The sequence below is a fragment of the Polistes dominula genome, unplaced genomic scaffold (genome assembly GCF_049000335.1).
Source record: "Polistes dominula isolate Pdom_NZ unplaced genomic scaffold, Pdom_raw_medaka contig_11, whole genome shotgun sequence".
In the NCBI taxonomy this organism is placed as follows: domain Eukaryota; kingdom Metazoa; phylum Arthropoda; class Insecta; order Hymenoptera; family Vespidae; genus Polistes; species Polistes dominula.
Window position 1 is genome coordinate 152,472 of NW_028301154.1, and position 15,069 is coordinate 167,540.

Here is a 15,069-nt window from a genome sequence, read left to right on the forward strand (position 1 = left end):
CAGTGCCGCCTGTCGTCAACGCAATGGAACTATCGCACTTTATCTAATTTATTCAAAAAGTTAACAATTTTCAATAAATCCCAATATACAAGAAAATTCATGATTGTTTAATATTCTCTCAACTAAATAATATACATTTTCGATAAAACCGTAGATTAAATATTGTTTAAAACATCGCTTAATAAATATACCTAAATTATCCATTAATAAATTAATCAAAAGAAAAATCACAAATGTATGACGCTTAAGTTTCATATTTTATCACGAATATTTATAAATAATCGATTATTTCGTAAATCTAATAATAAGTTTATAATATTTGTGTGTGTGTGTGTTTTTTTTTATTTAAAAAAACCTAAAACAATAAATAAAAGTAAAGAAACAAAAATTTGATTACAGTAATAATACGATTGTTTAGTCAATTGAACGATGACGATGAAAAATGTTTATTTGTATCGATCATACAGTTCGAAATAGTTGTTGGCCGGGTTTGGTATCGATCGTATTCGTTGAAATTGGTCAGCTAGGAGGATGTAATGAAGCTACAAGATCTGCCCTTATATATTTTTTCTTTCCTTTTTCTTTTTTTCTTTCTTTGCATTGCATTGCATTGCATTCTCTCCTTGTACCGGTGCATTGACTCGCGTTTCTTAATCGTATAGATCGGAGCGTGCGATCCTAGAAGAATAATAAGACGCATGGGACTTGAACGGTTGCACCGTTCGAAGAGAGAGAGAGGGAAGAAAGAAGGAAAAAAGAAGGAAGAGAAAGATGGAAGACACACCAAGATCACGAACACACATTTACAGATTAATAATATCTTTTATGTATCCATGTTCCGTGCGTACCATCGAAGTGAACGTGTATTGGATTAAGTACGAGAGGAAAAAGAGGTAACTAAAGTTTCATAAAAAAAAAAAAAAAACATAGATAAATGATCATTCAATTATATTATATGTGTATTTGTTTGGTATCTATTATTTTAAGTAATCATTTTTGTCAATTTTTCATATTACGACATTTTTTTATTTGTTTGTTAAAAAAACGCTCAACAGCTGATGGTAAGATCATATATGCACTTTCTACGTGTGTGTTATATTTTTCATTTAATTATAACTCTATCAAACTCTGGAAAATTATAACAGGGATAATTAGTTAGGAAAATTCGTAAATTTATTTTAATAAATAATTTTAATGTAAACAAATAAATCGTATATAAAGTTAATGGAATTTGTATTTTTCATTTGCATTAAATCCACTGTCGTAATTAACGGTATCGATAATAATATTAAAAAACAAACAAACTTGCATTATTCAAATAAACGAAAATATATTTGTTAATGGTGAAAAGTGTGTTAAAATGACTTAGGACCATATTACCGGTCGTGAAAGAGTTTAATATGTCCCTTCATCCGTCTGACTGTGTGAGAATAAAAAAGAAAGAAGGAAAGAAAGCAAGCAAAAAGAAATGGAAAGAGAGAGAGAGAGAGAGAGAGAGAGAGAGAGAGAGAGGAAAAAGGAAGAGAAGTAAACAGAGAGACGTTTTCGAGGCGTGTGTTGGACCAATAAACGCACTTGTCTGCGGTCATTCGCACTAATTTTTTGCCACAGGATGAATATTATACTCGACACGTACACATATACACACATATGTACATACCACGTGCACTTATCTTTAATGGACGGTCTCGTTGATGATTCCTCTTGTTATTAAAGTACAAGAGCTCGAACGTGGGGTACATATTACTTCCATAATCCTGTAGAAACGTCCTTCATGAAGAGATCATATATGTACATATTATATATATATATAGAAATACGTGTATACATAGATATGTATACACGTATATTTATGCTCGTAAATACGTATACATTGGATGTATGTGTAATAGTTTAAAAGTCGTGTTTCAAAGAAATCGCTTGTTGCATATTCTCTTTTATCTCGATATCAGCTTTGTACCTTCAACGAGAGAAAGTGGATACCGGGTAATAATGCTCGGGAAAAGTGGGAGTGAAAACGTTGGAAGATTAAAGCACCTCTTCCCTTTTTTTCTCTTTTCTTTTTTCTTTTTTCTTTTTTGATTATTTTTCTATCCCCCCCCCTTCTTTCATTCTCTTTCGTGCTAATTTTGTTGTCTTCTTTTTAATTACTTTATTACGATTAGTACCCTAGCTTGTAATAATATATGCTGGCAGAGAGTTTTCTTTTTTCTTGTTCACAATTCAAGGGCAAATAAGATCAAGCGAAGTAAAATTATTGGAACTTTTTATAGCTACTATAAATACACACACATACACACATATGTATATACACGGGGTGTACACAATATATTACGTATATTATACGTATACACGAATAAAAGAGGATGTTTAGATGCACGTTGTTGTATAAGACAAATCGATTACGCTTATAACATTTCTCCCCCTTCCTCCTCCAGCATCCTTGACATCGTCATCCTTTTTGATTTCGGTTTAGGGTGAGCATTCTTATCGATTCCTTTCGGGTTCCATCCCTCCCTTCTTTCCCTTTCAACGATTGTTCCAGCCCCTTGTTCCCTGTGTCGCACATCGATGCGTGTAACTCGGGAAGGCAAGTCCGTTTCTCTTCACCGTTGGTATGCCAGGCACGATAATTAGGGAGGAAGAGCTAAAAGAAGACGCCATTCGACGAAGTAACGAACCTATACCATCATCATCATCTTCTTCTTCTTCCTCTTCTTCTTCTTCTTCTTCTTCTTCTTCTATTTCTTCTTCTTTTTTTTCATCATCTTTTGTATTATGTTCATCAAACATTGGATTTTCAAACTTGTACTTCTGTTTTCATTGAATTCTTTTATTTTTCTAATTTTGTTTATTTAATTTTTCTTTCATTTTAACTCCCTGTTCTCTTTCTTTCCATCTTTTTCTTGTTCAAGTATTTGTTCAAGAGAAAGGATAATACAATAGCGATTTTTCTCACGTTACGGTGAACGGAAGGACAATATTTCTCATCATCGCGTTTACATCTAATTGTAAGTCTCCTATCAGAGCTTTACTGATCTCTTCCTCTTTTTCTTTTTCTTTTTCTTCTTTGCAACGAGTAAAAGAAAAAGAATCATCTTCCTCCTTCTCCTCCACCCTACCCCGAAGGAAAAAGGAAACCGTGAGATCGGTACAAAATCTTTCTTTATCTTTCTCATTTTGTCCTTTTTTTTTTCTTCGCGATGAGATCAAAGACGAGAGAACAAAAATTATAAAAAAAAAAAAAAAAAAAAAAAAAAAAAAGAAAAACCACGAAGAGACAGAAGGAAAGAAACAATGGGAAAGACAAAAAATTATCCTCCCTTTTGGATCATCCACGTTTCGTTCGTTCAGTCATTCCATTCATTCATTCATTCATTTAACAATAAGCTTTCGAAAATGAAGAGAGTACGAAATCTCAGGGACTTTCCCTAACCTTTATCGTATCTTTTCTTTTTCTTCTTCTTCTATTTCCTTCACTAGCACCACCCCATCCTTGCCACGTTCACGCCTGTTTGAACAGTGTTCCCGTATTCTCGGCATTTCTCTCTCAGGATACGAGAACCCGTTATCGGTGGGACGAGGAGTGTGCAAATATCGGCATAATACCAAGAGAGATCTGTGAGAGAGCTGCGATAAGAGTTCAACTTCCGCAGAAAAAAGGGAATGGCCACGGGGAAAGAGGGAGGAACGGGTATAGCCAGTCTTGGTTTCTAAGACAAAATTGTCTTTATTACTTTCTATCTTTTTCAAACGGATAAGTGTCTTAGGAAACTGGCGGTGAAACGACGATGAGATCGTTTAAAAGAATCTCGCAAATCGGTCGTTAGTTAGAAGAGTGGGGAATGGGCGGATGGGGAGGGAAAGGGGGTGGTGGAACGCCTGGCGTAATAGACGCCATGGTATGGATGGCTGTACGACGTTACCGTTAAGCGTTAGCGCCACTAAACAAAATTCCTGGCTCGACTGAGTCATTTCTTTAAATTGATTATAGGTGACACTCATTTTGTCCAATGTATTTTTTGTTCTTTTCCTCTTATTTAGTCCTCATCCAAAGGCAGCTAGCTAGCTAGCTAGCTAGCTAGGTAGGTAGGTAGGTAGGTAGGTAGGTAGGTAGGTAGGTTAACCACCCACCGACCCAACCACCTACTCACCCATTCCTCCTGTCTCCACCCAACGAGGCCGGTCGATCGTATATACGTACTGTATCTTACTACTACTCTAGTTGGTTTTCTCGTGTACGTAATGAGAAAATGAAGAAGAAAGAAAAGAGAGAGTTTCCTAGTTGTATTAGGGGGAAAAAAAGAAAAACGCGAATATGACAACGTTAACAGGCCTCGAGAAAACTCGTATATAGTCTTCGTTCACATAATATCTCTTATATATATATCTATTGTGTATACTCTACTGTTATATATACATAGAGAAAGAAAGAGAGAGAGGAGAGAGACTGTGATGAAACTCGTGCCACGGAAAATGTTTCGAGTTTCCTCCTCGAAACGCGAGTGCTTCGAAAGAGAGACTCGTTTCCCTTGCTCTGGTTCTCTTGAGCGAGGACAGTGCGCGCAATGGAAGGTCGGATCCCGCTACCAACATGCGCGTGCACCAAACGAACGAACGAACGAATGACGAACCAACCAACGAACCAACGAGAGAGAGAGAGAGAGAGAAAGGTAGAAAAGGGTGACGGTGGGGGTGAAGGGGAAACCGTGAGCGGATCGGACGGCGGTGAACGGAGGGAGAGACACGCCCTGCTGCAGGTCGATAACGGAACGAACGCATCCTCTCTCATGGTAGTTTCTCTCTCTTTCTCTTTCCAGCTTCGGCAGCAGTTCTCTCTTCTTGCTTTCCTACCTCTCTCCTTTCCTTCCTTTCTCTCTCTAGCTACCACCCTTCCTCACCACCACCACCTCCAACTCCTTCTTCACCTCTTTTCCTCTCACCGACCTTCTCATTTTATCCCACATAGTAGTCACGTACCACACCCGCTATTCTATCGGTGCCGACTGTGAGCTGACTTTTCGTACGTATTTTATTGTCGGATGTATGTGTATATATACATATGCATGTGTGTATGATATGACAGAGAGAGGAAGAGGGAGAGAGAGAGGGGTTGAGGGAAAGGGACAAGAAGCTACTACCGAGGAGAGGTCTGGCAAATGTTTCTTTCTCAGTTACACTTATGTTAGAGGTTTCTTTCAAGCAACCCTCTCTCTTTCTATCATTCCAGGGAGAATACACGACGTGTTGCCTTGGATCGCATTATCACGCGCATCTAACCTCCGAGAAGGCTACGCCTGTCGGCATAACTTGCCAACGAACCAAATGCGAGACTTTCCGAGCGAAACCGAAGTGTAGATACGACGATGACGATGACGATGACGATGATGACGAGGACGACGACGACGACGACGACGACGACGGTAGGCGCGTGCAAAACGGGCTCTGCATCCGTGTGTCTATCCCCACTCTATACCTACCATCCCAATAAGGGGGCCTTACTCATTCTATCTCTCTTTCTCTTCTCCCTGCACGTGCATCCTGCGTATACACACGGTTGTTCTCTGGTTAAACGCGTGACACACGCACTTTTCCCTGCAAAAGAGATAGGAATCGAACCGACGACGACGGTGTGTGGTGGTAGTCGAGGAAGCGGAACGACCGACCGACCGACACTGCTCACTGTCGTCCCTTTTCTCTCTTTGTCCCTTTCTTTTTTTCCGCTCCCTTTTCTTTTTCTTTCTTTTTCTTTCTTTTTATGTTGCAACGTTGGAACCAACGAAGCAAAGGACTCGTCATCGGGGTACGTCGCCCCGGGGTGCAATCCCCGTTTTCGATGTGTATCCTCAAACCTCCCTGTTGAGACCAAGGGGACCTCTTCTCACTCGTTCCTCTTTTTGCTTTGCTCGCGATACTCGTGTGTCATTCTCATATGGTATGGGTGGTGGTAAGGTAACGGATAGCAAACCCGAACATCATCATCCTCCCTTTTAACCTGAAAATTGATATCGATATGCTTTTTGTTCCTTTGTCCTTTCTTTTGTTTTACGATTATTGTCAGTTTTTTTTCTTTTCTTATAGAAAATATTTCAAAATTGTGTTTTAAAGATACATCAGGATTGAAATTTAATTCTTGTTTTGAAATCAAATGTTTTACTCGATTCTATTCGAATATGAAAATATTTGAATATAATACCATTGGATATCTTGTGTTCAAACGGAGAGATACTGGTTTAATATCTTATTAATACTATTACAATATTATACAGAGTTAGGAATATTGCATTCCACGAATAATTTCTCTCATAAATCGTGCAACTTTCACTGACGCGTAAACGGGAATTCGAGCACGGTCTGGGCCTCCGATTGGGCCTCCGAATGGGCCTCCGAAAGTTAATGATCATTTTCTGTTTTTTTTTTTTTTTTTTTTAACTCTTCGTCCTTTCTCTCAAGCCATTATCCATTTTTCTTTTGAGAACAGAGTTATATACACACACTATGGTTTATCTTCTTTCGTGTCTTTTCATTCGCGCCACGAATTTTCGATAATACTTTGGTTAACAAAAAAAGGAGAAAGACGACAAATTAGACGTATATCTATACATATATATATATATATATATATAGATAAAAAGAGAAAGAAGGAAAAAAAGAAATGGTGAAACAGAAAGGATAAAAAAGGGGGAAAAAGGAAAAAGGAAATAGGGGGTAAAAAAAAGGTAGGGAGGGATAGAGGTAGCACATGCTCTCTGCTTTTTCTGAATGCTTCGAGGCAGCCGGAATATTCCGATTGGAAATGCTCGCGAGAGACGTTATTGTTTGGACCATCCAGTCACGATTCATGCCAATCGTTGCGCTTGGAATCGCCGTGACGTTCAAAACGAGAATACGAGACGAAAAAGCAAGCAAGCAAGCAAGCAAGCAAGCAAGCAAGCAAGCTAGCAAGCAAGCTAGCAAGCAAGCAGCCAGCCAGTGCGACGATAACATCATTGTTTTCTTTCCATTTTTCCTCTTTTTGACGAATCCATATTTTTCCTTTTAAAAAATGTTATATCTAACAAAACTATTCCGCATGATTATTTCGTTGTGATCGATCGTTGAACGTAGGAATCAGACATGCTAATTGCTTTTCAGATATAACACGTCAATCATTTTTCTATTCTTAAATCGTACAACGTAACATTTGTTTAATTAATCAAATAAATTAGTGAGTTTGAATCAAACCATCTAAGAAATAAGTTTGTTTGTTTGTAATAATTGAAATATTGAATTGTTTGGAAAGTAATTTCATTTTTTCCTGACACAATTTTGGCATTAATTGATGCAAACTGGCAAATAACAACACGTGAGATCGATGAGAGGTTAAATTTGTTAAATTCATCTGTTTATGCCAACTTGAAAGGCCTAGGTTTAACTTGGAAGCAAAAATTGTCTTCATTTTCACAAAATAAGAACGAAATTACTTTCCTATCGACCCAATACTTAGTGAGTAAGATTAATACTTCAAATAAACAAGACTTTTTATATTACAATACAGTTGTAAATGTTCGATTTCGGATGATCGCGTTCGAATGAGTACACATTACAAGAAGAGTTATGGGATTGGAGTGGTCGATAAACGACGTCGGCCTAACTTCGGTCGAACGCGTTGCATAAGGGGGGGTGGACTTATGTATTAAGTATATACATAGTACGTGCGGTATGATAGTACATAAGGAAGGAAGGAAGGAAGGAAGAAGTAAAAGAAGAAGAAGTAGAAGAAGAAGAAGAATCGAAAAAAAGTGGTTGGTCGAGCAACGCTTGGCTTTCAGTCGGAGTAGAAGCCGATGGCGTCAGCCGGTCTGGCTCGACACATTCGCGAGGGTTTGTCATAGGGTAAGGGTAAGGGTAAGGGTAAGGTAGAAGTGTGTGTGTGTGGGGGGGGTTCGTGGCGAGCTTGAAAAAGAGCCGAGTACGAAGGGGGAGGATGAGGATGAGGATTGAAGAGAGGGGTGGGAGGGAGGTTAGGTAAAGTCCAACGACGACGAGGACGAGGACGAGGACGACGTAAATATGCGACAAGTTAGCGTCCGCGTATATAAATCTAGCCAGTGCTCACGGTGACAGGTCACGCAGTGGAGCTTTCTGCTTTAGTTCGCGGTAGTTCCGTCCCACTTACCCACCTCATCTACCTTACCAAGCAACCAACCCAAGCAACCAACCAGCCAACCAACCAACCAACCAACCAACCCACCTCATCTACCCGTATACACAGACCCAAGGATAGAGAGAACTATGCACCCAGTATGGCAATACTCTGACGCAACCACCCTTGTCAGGGTAATGCGACGACGTTCTGACTCTGCACGTCGGATTGCGTCGATAGTTAAACCTGGAGAGTAGTGCAGATTCTCTACTAGGAGATTCTAGAGAGGAAATACGATACAATGTATACCCGTTGTTCTAAGCTTTACTCGTACTTTAGTTCCTTGCTAATGTTAGTAATATACACGTAAAAGTCTTTATATCATCTACAATCACGTGAAAATCTGTTTTAACTTTTACCTATGGACACTCTAAAACCAATGAACAATGATGATTACTTTACGTAAATATGTAACTTATTTGACCTTGTTTTAAAGTTATATCTCTCGTATATATATATATATATATTTCTGTTTCACGATAGTTCTTATCGTATACTTGATTGCGGGCTAATAGAATTGGCTGAAATATGTAACTAGGTTGCCAAAGATGCTTGGAAATGTTTTCAGCAAAAGATAAGAAACTTTGTTTTAATTCACGATTAAAGGCTCATTGACCAATGTGGTTGGAATAATAAATAATCGAATTTATTTGAATTTGTTGAATTTTCGAGTGAAAATAACTCAAAGAAAAAAAGAAATGAAAAGCTGGAAAAAATAATAAAAATAACTTTTAATATTAATATTGGAAAAGCTATGAATGGTTTTTTTTTTGTTTTTGGAAAGATATTCACAGTTATTTAATTTCAATTATCATAATTATATAAAAATGAGGAAGATTTTAATAATAATAGACAAAAATAGAAGAAAATGAATGAGAGAGAGGAGTTTAAAAAAAGAATCAAAGTAAGGTGAAAAGTTGAAAGTATAAAACGAAAATGAAGTGAAAATTTATAATTGTCATCTCGGAATAAAAATCTTGCAAAATTCTTTTAAAAGATGTGTGTAAATGTTTTATAAAGTAGCATTACCGATATCAAGAAAAAATATCTTGTAGGTTTTCTTCCCTTCGTAGCTACACAGCGTGTCGTCAGACATTTCGTCGACTAAAAGGTATCCCTTCGCGTGACCAATGCATCGTCAGTCAGTCAGTCAGTCAGTCAGTTCGAAAAGCACCCTCCTCTTCTTACCCCGAAAAGGGCTCCCGAGTGTTCGCATATGTAAACAGGAAAGTTAAAACCGTGGTAAAGCTTTCTCTCTATTTCCAGTGACTACTACCGACAAAGTAAGTAAGGGCACTGGCCAGAATATACCGACTGGCGGCGTGTAATCAATATCAAGGGGGGGAATACCTTGTCCCTTCAACACGATTAGGGAGAAACAACACAGCCAACTAAGGAGATTCGTTTAAATGGAAAAAAAAGATTAAAAAAATGCAATGTCCGTTTGATGGGGGGGATGAGGGTAGTACTCGAGGGATACTTTCGACAACGATAAATGATAAAAATGTTTTAAGATGAACAGGTAATATGATAGTGTGCTGATGAGATTAAAAAGGGGATTTTTAAGAAAGGGATTGTTATTATACTCATTTTTATGGTAAAGATTGTTTCCTATCATAGAATCTATAATATTTAACAAATTTTGGTATTATATAAAAATGAACAAATGTATCTAAATGTTGATAATTATGAAAGTCGTCTAATGGTATGTGAAAATATTCAAAAACAAATATGAGTTTATCAGTTATTTCATTTGCCACATTATTTTAAATGAAATTAATTTAATATAATTTTTACGATATTATCACAAAATAAACCATCAGAGATGGTATTTGTTATTTCAATAATTATATATTGGGTTGGCAAGAAAGTAATATTTTACACTAAAAAACCGAAATTACTTTAATTATTAATATTATTCATACCTATTGGATAATTGTTAAAAATAGTAATAGTTTGATTGATAAAATAAAAGAAGCAAGAAAAAAAGAAAAAAAGAAAAAAGTAAGACATTTTTGAGAGCATATCATTGAAGAGAAGAGGGCTGCGTAAAATCGTGCGGAAAAGAGTAGAAGGAACGTAATAAGTAAAAGAGGAGGTGGATGAGGATGTGGAGGAGGAGGTGGAGGTGTTAGAGAAAAGAGGGTCGTTGAGAGGTCACGCAGTGCTCACCGACAGTGATCTCACAGCGGTGGCAGTTTTCGTGAAATTACTCAACTCCCTGGTATACGTTTAAACTCGTCGGCGGCTGTTACGGGAGCAAAAGCAGAATGCAAAAAGGAAACTGTGGAAGGTGTACGAGCTCGTGCGTGCCCGTGTATACCTATACCTACGTATACGTGTGTGTTACAGTTAGAAGTAGTAGATGATGGTGTTGGTATTGTCGTAGGTGATGGTGGTGGTGAAGGGAAAAACGACGAAATATGCGTGCGTGTGCATACAGGAGAAATGGCAGATGGCGCGAGTAGACTAGTTGCGTTACCACCCCCTCACCCCTCCACCCCATCCACCCTTCACACATACACATACTGACATTTTTTCCTCCTTCACTGTTCTCTGTTGTGTTCTCTCTCTCTCTCTCTTTCATTCTACCCTCATAAATATGGCAATCGTCACGCGAATCAAAGAAGTAGACGAAGAAGAAGAAGAAGAAGAAGAAGAAGAAGAAGAGAAAATAAAAAAACACCTGGCAAGACAAATGATATCGTACTTGATTATAAACCAGCACATATTACTACTATTCTGGTTGGTGGTCTATTGATAAAAGGTAATAATTCGAGAACTCTTCCAGGTAACGCGGTAAAAACTTATTGTCCCTCGTTTGAACGATAAAAAGGTTTGCGTGATCTTTAATCGAGCTAGATTGTATGTTACACACCAATATGTGATATCATTCATTTGCTTTTTACCTTTTACAATGTGTATTTTTTATTTTTTTGTAAGGTATCCTTAACAACAACCGTACAATCTAATCGTACTTGAAATTAAAGTTTTTTTTTTTGTTATTTTTTGATTTTTTTTTTCGTGTGCGAACGTGTGAAAGTAAAGAAAAAAAAAAATCGTAAAACATAGGAAATGATTTACAAGGTAGAAAAAGATACTTGGTCAACAACCGTCGTCGTCGTAGTCGTCGTCGTAGTCGTCGTCGTAGTCGTCGTCGTAGTCGTGTGTGAACGTGGCACGTGTTGAATTTTAAGTATACCAAAGGTGTTTGTCATTCTCCTGTGAACGTAGCAGTAAGGTTTTTACTATACCTTTGTATTACTATTCGCATTTCAAAGTCAGTCGACGTTAACGAGCCAGTGTCCGAATCTCCTTCTTCTGTCCAGGTGTTGTTCACCGCCTGCTGTTACACAGAATCGATGATAGGCGGAGCATAGAATAAGGGCTCTATGTAGTTTAGCAAAACAATAGGTAAGGTTATATAGTAGTATTACTACTACCTGTTCTTTACATTTACCCTTACGTTTAATTTCTCTTTACTCTTTTCCTGTCATTCTTTATAAATCCAAAGCTATTATGTCTGCATTCAAAGTTTCTCGTATTACATGCTTTTTACATATGTATTTTATTTACATATATGTGAGGAGGAGGACAATGATACGTATATGTATATATATATATATATACCTAGTAGTAGTATGCAAGAGTATTATTGGGGACACATCTACTTGAAATATTTCAAATGTTCATTCATTGATCGAAATTGATATGATATTATAGGAGCACTCCATGTCAAATCGACCATTTTTGACCCCCCTCCCTTTCGATTTTACTGAAAATTTGTTATATCTACATAAGATATTATTAAAATATAATGACTGTTTTTGTAAGTAGTATTTGACTGGATTCTCTTTTTCTCCTTCTTTGCATTTTATAATGCTTTTAAGATTATTAGGTATGTCTCTCTTGTGAGATTTATTTTCTTATCATTAATGTAAAATTATACTTTTATCTTCACAGTTAAATATTCTTTAGCACAATCAAATTTATATTTCATTTGAAAGTTAATTAATTGCATTACAAGTAGAGATATGAATTGTTGAAAATTTACAATTATTAATGATACGAATCATTTTCTATATTATTATGTTGAGTAAATCTTGTTTTTCTTTTCTTCTTTTTTTTCGGAGTAAAATATTATGGTTTATATAGGATTATAATAAATAATTTGTAAAATAATCAAAAGATATAATATATTGTGTTATTAACCCTTTGAGTGCTATGGACTTATATATGCGTTTGGTAAAAATTATCAGAGTGGTCTTCTATCGATGCAAATACGTACGTGTTTGTAAAATAATGTAATGTTTATATTAATTAATGTAATTATATTTAAATAAAGCAAAACTTTAATTATTAAATATAATTTATTATTAGAATCTAGTTAAAATAATAAACAATTCCGTTGCTACAAAATATTTTGAAGTAAAAGTATCCAGCACTTAAAGGATTAAGAATTAATAATATTTTATGAATTTTTTAATGACCTATATAAAAGCTTATAAAAAGAGAAAGAAAAAAAAGGAACAAAAAATATGATATTTCGATAACTTACCGAGATACTAATTTTAGGTATTTTTATTGTAGCCAGGTAGAAACGAAGTAACTCTCAGATATCCGGATTCATTAACGAATTTACGTTAATGATCGATAAATGGAAGAATCTCTCTTACTAAGATGTACCTTTACTCCCTTTTTTTTCCTTTTTTCTATTTGATAAAATGGCGAATAAGCGTAGTTTAAAGGAAAAAGCGTGTACTGTAGAATATCCGGTTCGTTAATATTTCTTCGTCTATTTTCTAATTATTATTACGTTATTTGAGATTATCATTTCTCTTTTTTTTATTCTAATTAGAGATAAATATAATATCGGTTGAAATAATAATAATAATAATAATAATAATAAACATAGGAACAGAGGAAATTAATACTTGGAGAATTATTAATTTGATGAAAAATAATTTTTAATATATAATATATTAATATAAAAAAAATAATAATTTTAAGTAATCAATTCGTTTGATAAAAATTCAACAATGTTGAATAATATATATATATATATAGGTAAGTTATATCGATCAAATATAAATGATTAAGTTGTTCCAAAAGTTGATTAAGATTTTCAATAAAAAATTAGATTATAAATCAATACCATATGAACTTAAGGGTAAAATATATATATATGTATACATTTTGAAGGTATTTTACACGAGTTTACAGTGACGTTCATCGATCCGGTATATATACTCTTCAAATTTATTTGTAACGACCAACAAAATATCGGTTATTTGATCCGATCGAAAGGTAAAAGCGATTAATTCTACTTTTTTCTGTGAATGCATGCGCGTGTGTGTGTGTGTGTGTGTGCAGAATTTTATAAAATTCTACAAACTCACAAATATTTGAATAGATTTTCAACTTTTTTTTGTTTGTTTACTTTATCCAAATAAATTTCTCGAATAATTAGACTTACTCAGTATTTAAATAACAAGCATTTGTTATAAATACTTTTTAATAATAAATTATACAGAAAAGTGTGTGATATTCAACGTATAATCATAGAAGTTTTCGTACTTTATATAAATTTCAAAGAAAAGTAATTTATCTTGATTATATTTGTAATACATAAAATCCTATGAACAATTATTATATTATTTGAACAGTTGAACAAAAAAAAGATAAAAAAAAAAAAATGATATTAAATTCTCATTCAAATTCATTGATAAAAGAAAAGAAGAAGAAGAAAAAAAACGTATAATGAAATTCATTGAAATGAAAAGAATGAACTTGTAGAGAGAAATTATTTATTATCCAATTTATTCTAACATCAAGCTCTTGGCATAATAATGAATGATCGATTATATTCGTTCAACTTTAATTCCCCATTTTGTCGAGAAACGAAACGATTTTATAGAGAACGACCCAAATAACGAACTTGACTTCGACACGACTAGGCAAGAATAAGAAGAAAAAGAAGAAGGGGTTGAGATTGGGGTATGAGTTAGAGATAGGAGTAGGAGGTGGATGATAGGAAGGTGTTGGAACGGTCGACACGGTGGCTTTCCAACCCTCCGCCCCCCCCTTGATCTTTAGTGAAAGGTGCTTGCTTTTCGCGAATATCTCGAGGACGCTCGACCGTTTTATCACGAGTTCCCTTTCTATTGGATCCCTGGTCGTCTCGTGCGGTAAGATGAAAGCTCATTCAATCGATCCGTCTTGCAAGCTTTTACCACCATTCGACGGAAATTGGTACGACACCTACAGATGAAGGATCACCCAGAGTAACTCTCTTTCTACCTATCTACCTAGATATCTATCTAGATATCTATCTATCTATTTAGCTAGCTAGCTAGCTAGCTATGTGTTCATCAATCTATCTAACTCGCTAACATCTCACTTGGAATTTAATTAAGTTCCCGATTGATGTCACTTTATGAATACGACTTTTGAATTACAATAGTATATATATTTCTATATATGTATAATATATGTAAATAAAATATTAAAACTTATTTATATATTAAATATAAATAAAAGTACTAGAGATGATTGTTAAACAAACAACAAACAACAAACAAATATTATGACTCATTCTCAAGTGTATTAAGTGTGTACCAATTTTTTCAAAGTTTGATATTACCAATGTAACAACATTGGAAACACTTAAAAAACGCTTAAGAAATAATCAAAAGACTGATAATCTTATCTTTATAATATTCTTTCGAAAAAAGAAACAAACCATTAAGATATATATCAAACTAATGAACATTTCGTAAGAAAAAAACAGAACAATTATTTGAAATAACTTGGTTGTTTTTCACGTCCATAAAATAAAATATATCAAAATTTGGTATCAATGAAAAAATGAACAGGTAAAACAA